The following is a 5,635-nucleotide window of genomic DNA, read 5'->3' as shown; positions in this document are numbered from 1 at the left end:
ATGTTTATTATTATCTGCTGAAATAACAAGATAAACTACGAACTAGGCAGTTATAAATTCAAGATATGCCTAACCTAAAGGGTGTATCAATTTTTATATTTACCTATTTGACGACGTAGAAATACACATTACGTAAATGATATGCGTCCAAAACATGAATTAAATCTTTCTCAGATAAGTTAACAAGGAAACAAGTAATTGAATGTTTAGCCCTGCACCAAAAATGCTGGTACTCAACACTATTTATGATCTTTGACATACATTATATCCCTGGTTATTTTGCGTAGTATCGAGTGAGCGGAGCCAATTGAGGCGCTGAAAACGGATACCTTTATTTATTTATTACCAGCAATACTCTACCAATTCATAAACAATCAGCATTAATATTTATGTTACAGATATTTCAGAAGAAGAAGCTGAAGCATGGTAAACCTAAAAAATAAAAATTATAGAACAAAATAGGAATATAACTAAGGAAGTAATACATATGATCTTAAAAACACTAGAATACAATTTCAAAAAAATAATAATTGGAAAAACCGTGTGTTTAGTTATAATAACAACAGCACATTTATCAGGAAGTAGGGATAACAATAAAACCTGACGTCACTAACCCCATCAGATATCTAATATCAGACATTAAAAGCATACAATTCAATAACAAATGAGATATAACAATAAAACGTAATAAGGCTATCAGTAACAAGTCAATGGACATTAAAAATAATTTAACAATGTAATATTCTATGGGAAGATGGTATCTGACAACGAAATCTGTTGAGGTTCTGAAATAGTCTGACAACTATCTAGCGCCTAGAGATAGAAACCCCCATCGGTTTAGGTCGATGAACATTGTCAAAACTGAGACTTCTTGCAGTCTTTATTAGATACAAACTAGTTTGTATTGATAGCGATGGAGGAAATAATTCTAAGAAATAAATTTATTGTCAGCCACGCTAGTTTTGGTGGAATTCGAAAAGGAAGGATATCCAAAGGATTAAAAATACTATACTGAAATTACTAAATTTATTATATTATATTTTAATAATCCGTTTTGCTATGTGTTTTATGTATGCGTTGTGGTTCAAGCATAACAAGTCTTGATGGATATATTTTATTCAAGAAAAAAGAATAAAATGTGCTTAAATAACTGTTATATAACAATGTTATGTTGATTAAGATGTTATCGTAATTTTTTATGGTATTTCAACTAACAGTAATGACAGTAAAACATACATTATAAGGATGTAGTATAGCAATGTACATACTTTTTTTGTGAGTAACAACTGAAACTGAGAGAACTACATATTATATGTGTGTGCACGTTGTGTACTGTAGTGTCCCACGTTGCCTCCCTCCTAGATATCTCGATTTTGCTTGTATATATGTATTACTTGTGAGATACACATTGTTGTTATGTTCACTGTTACAGGTCTAACCTATCTGTAGGAGGGCAGTGTACGTAAGATGTACTGTCTTACTGTATATTCGTGTTTCTTTTGGGTTTCATGTGATTTTAAATTAGGTATTTAATATATCTTGGAGTCAATTTAAACCTATTACTTAAATACTCATGAATTGAAAAATCAGAGACGCATATGTAATATGTTAAAAACTCAGTAAACTAAATAATTTAAAATTATGCATCGTAATACACGATAAAATATACATCGATTTAAATTCTATTACTCCCCCACCCCCCTAGTGAGAAGTTATCACTCTATTCTTGCCGCTGGAATTCTAGTCGCCTTAGTACAATCCAGTACGATAAAATCGATAAGGCGAAGGTACTCAAAACTCTTCCAGGACTGAAAGACAAATATTGTGGTGCGTCAAAAATGATTTTTTTATGCGGAATGTAGTATATGAACTTCATCACGTTGTGTATCAAGATTCGTGAAAACTCCAGAAACGATATTTTTAATTTAACAGGTTTGAATTTATTACATTTAAGAATTTTTCTTACCGAAGATTGGCTAATGTCGTGCTCCAAAGCAGCTCTTCTCGTAGATCTTTTAAAGTCAAACTAGTGCAAGAGCTTAGTGAAGATGACTATGACCGTAGGGTTGAATTTTGTGATATAATGATGATAGCAACTTAACCAATCAGCTGATGAAATGCAAGTGAGTGGTAAAGAGAAAGTCAACAGTAGATTGTTGCAACCGGTAAGATAAGAACAAGGGAAATTCCAAAGCATGTTGACTCATGTTACGATAAACAGGACAAGACAGTTAATGATTGAATGCTGTCTCAAGTTTTTACACACGTCTAGCACATTGTCAAACAGCCGAAGGTGAACAGGTTTGAACACCTGCTATATTAAAACAGGTAACTGTTTTTAGAATTTGCTTTAGTGTTGACTCATGTTACGATAAACAGGACAAGACAGTTATTGATTGTATTATTGTAAATTTATCATAAAATCTGTTAAAATAAACGTAGAGACCTCTAGTTTGCATTATTGGATTTCTTTTTTTATTCCCTTTCAAATGAGCGGTCACATGATAGGGGTTTGTATTTGAAAATGTTTAGTTGCCTCCTTTAATCCCCTTTAGAAAAGGGGGGCAAGATTTTTAACAACTTGAAAAAATAAAAAAAAAATGTTATAATAGGTAGGGTCAAGGTTTCACATAAATATCTCGGGCCGTTCAAATTATATCCAGGTGTGCTAGGACATAAAACTCACTCTGTATTATAGAGGTGCTATAATAATAGTATTCTTTATAATTCAAAGACTTCCCACGATGTTGTTTATATATACAAAGGTTGTAAATCGTATCGTTATAGACGAAATCTGCAGCTCTTTAGGCTGCATCTGTATTACAATATTAGTTTTTAGGTGACATACAGGTCAAATTGTTGACTAATTTTATGAAAACTTGCAATAGTCAAATATTTGCTTGAGTTGTTGGAATTTTTGTTATTCATCCTATATGTGGTGATAGTAACAAAATACTCATACTAATGTAAAACTACTCATGGTGTGCGTAGGGTGCTTTTAAAATTGTGCAAAGCCCAGGTAAATGCTAGTATTCTATAAAACAATTTTAATATGTAACTGTTCATTAAAAACCACAACTCTAATTTTGATAGTCACTCTAAATAAATATAGGTTATTGCTAGACAAATTATGTTCAATTATTGTATAAAGTTCATCTGCAATTTTTGAAATCTAGAGAACTTACATTCAGTTGTCATTAAAACCTTCATATTGTTGACAAGGACATTTTTTCAGATCAAATTTAAAATACGATTTAAAACAACAATTAGGATAAGAAAGGTTAAACAATCTAAAATTAATTGCTTCAACAAAAGAATTCCACTATTGATTTAAGATATGTGGAGGAAATATTACTTCATTTATATTCAATGGTTAATTTTAAACATATCCATTCCTTGACTGATATCTAGAATATTGTAAAAATCCGCATTAATATTTATAATAATCAATAAAATACATTAAAATTGATTTTAATGAACCCCTCCGTATCCATATGTAACATATTATATTACATAGAACGTAACATTGTTTGATAAGTGATTCCAATAAAAGCATTACATGTCTCTTCATGCTATTAATTAAATATTTTAAACCAGATTCTTAGAAAAAAAACATTATGCTTTTAAACATTTGTAAATCTAACTCCAGTACTGATTGTAGTTTGCTTCAGTGCATTCACAACTTGATACGCGTAGAATTACGTGAAACATTGAGCCGATCATTGGCCAGCAGGTTGAGGTGATAACTGTTTCATTATCAGGGATTGAGCCGTGAGTGAACATCGAATAATGGATGATTTAACATCGGCAATAATTAGTTCAGGGTTTAATGTAACGGATATGATTTGTGATCTGATGCGGGATGTTTAATGTCGTTTCACTCTAGTAGAATTTGATATATTAGCTTGTTCAATTAGTATAATTTATATATTTGATTTCCTTTCATTTCTCGATTTAACTACGTAATAGTATTCACATAATGGATGTAATATAAGGAATTATACCATTTTAGTATAGAGAACGGTGCAATTAAAACTAAATTTGTTCAACGTTCAGACGTTTTACAGTTAACAGCGAATACTACGTATATGCTTATTATTCTCATATTTTACTGATGATCGAAGCAAATACGAGATATACTAGTTAACGATGTATTGGGATAGTTTTTATTTTTAATACGTATGGTTCCTTTACTATCTCCTTATGTACAAAACACCTATAAAACTCTTCCCAATGTAATTTTACAAATGACCATACAATATTTGGCGTTATTTCGATTAGTGATAGCGTGCACTGAAGAGGATGGGTTAACCTCTTAGTAGACTAATAAATTTTACTAAAATGTGACGTTAGATCTAACTGCTTATACGTGTAGTTAAAATATGGAATGTTAGGCTTATTTTAATAGGTTAAAGGTGCAAAATAGTGACTAAAAGTAAGTTTTAGTTATATAATTCTTGGAAAATACCAAAAAATTAAAGACACCTCAAAGAGTGCATATCTGTTTAGGCTAGGATTTTAATATAATTTTCGAATTATTATTTTAAATCTTGTTTTTAATAATGCATTAAACCATTACTTGTAACCAATTCTACTATTTTTTTAGGTTGAACCTTTTTCTTAAACTGAAGTAAGATAGTGATTAAAACGAAGTAGTTTTTACAGCTTTTAAGTACACCAATTAAATATAACTGAATATTATAATCCCGAATTTGTCCCACCAAATTTGCATGCTTTGAATTCTCTGACTTAATTCATAATCTTGATGTGTTGTATCAAATATTCAACTAAGCAAATGTAATTATTTTTAATTGGAGAATAACTTCCTGGATTTGTCATGAAATATGATAAGATATACCTCTCATTACTATATGAATGGTAATTTTATCTAAGATTGTAAAAAAGAGGAGTTTGAGACGACTTAACAAAATCTATATTTCAACATTAGAGGTGTTTCTAGCATTATTTTCACAATTAAGTCAGGAATGGAGGCATTATTATCTTACAGTTATCTTACTATGTGATACTTAGGTAACATGGTGCATAAATGTCATTAATAATAACAAAGATACTAAAAGGTTTTTCGATATTTTTGTAAAAGAACTTTTCTCTCTTTCGCACTAAGGGTTTTATCCTGCGGGAAACCCCATCTCCGCAGTTTTTTGTAATGAGATTCTATCCTGGGTCAGTATAGTAAAATGAGAAACACAGTTTAAAAGAAACACTGTTCTATTATTTGCTATCCCCGTATATATACAATATATTCGAGTGAATCTTATTTCCTTAACCCTGATATTTAGAACTTAGTGTTCTCTTTAGAACTCCCGCACTAGACCTGGAGCCGGATGGCCAAGCTGGGTATCGAACCACGATCTCGTCAGGTACAGTCCTGGGATCGACTAGTAACCCCCGTAAGCTCCTTAACTTCCGTTGATACATAGTTCTGTTAAAACTACGTATATCATGTGCTTAGGTGGGTTTAGTTTTTAATTGTATGTTTCACTTTAAAATATCTTATTTAATAATGGTAATTGACTTATTTCCTTTAAGTAATAAACTGTCACAAACTGCAATTTTTCAATAGAAAATAAAAAAACTCACTTTCGTCAACTTAATTACATATAGATATGTTAAT

This window comes from Homalodisca vitripennis, chromosome 4 (assembly GCF_021130785.1).
Source record: "Homalodisca vitripennis isolate AUS2020 chromosome 4, UT_GWSS_2.1, whole genome shotgun sequence".
Taxonomy (NCBI): Eukaryota; Metazoa; Arthropoda; class Insecta; order Hemiptera; family Cicadellidae; genus Homalodisca; species Homalodisca vitripennis.
Note: the sequence above shows the minus strand (reverse complement) of the source record.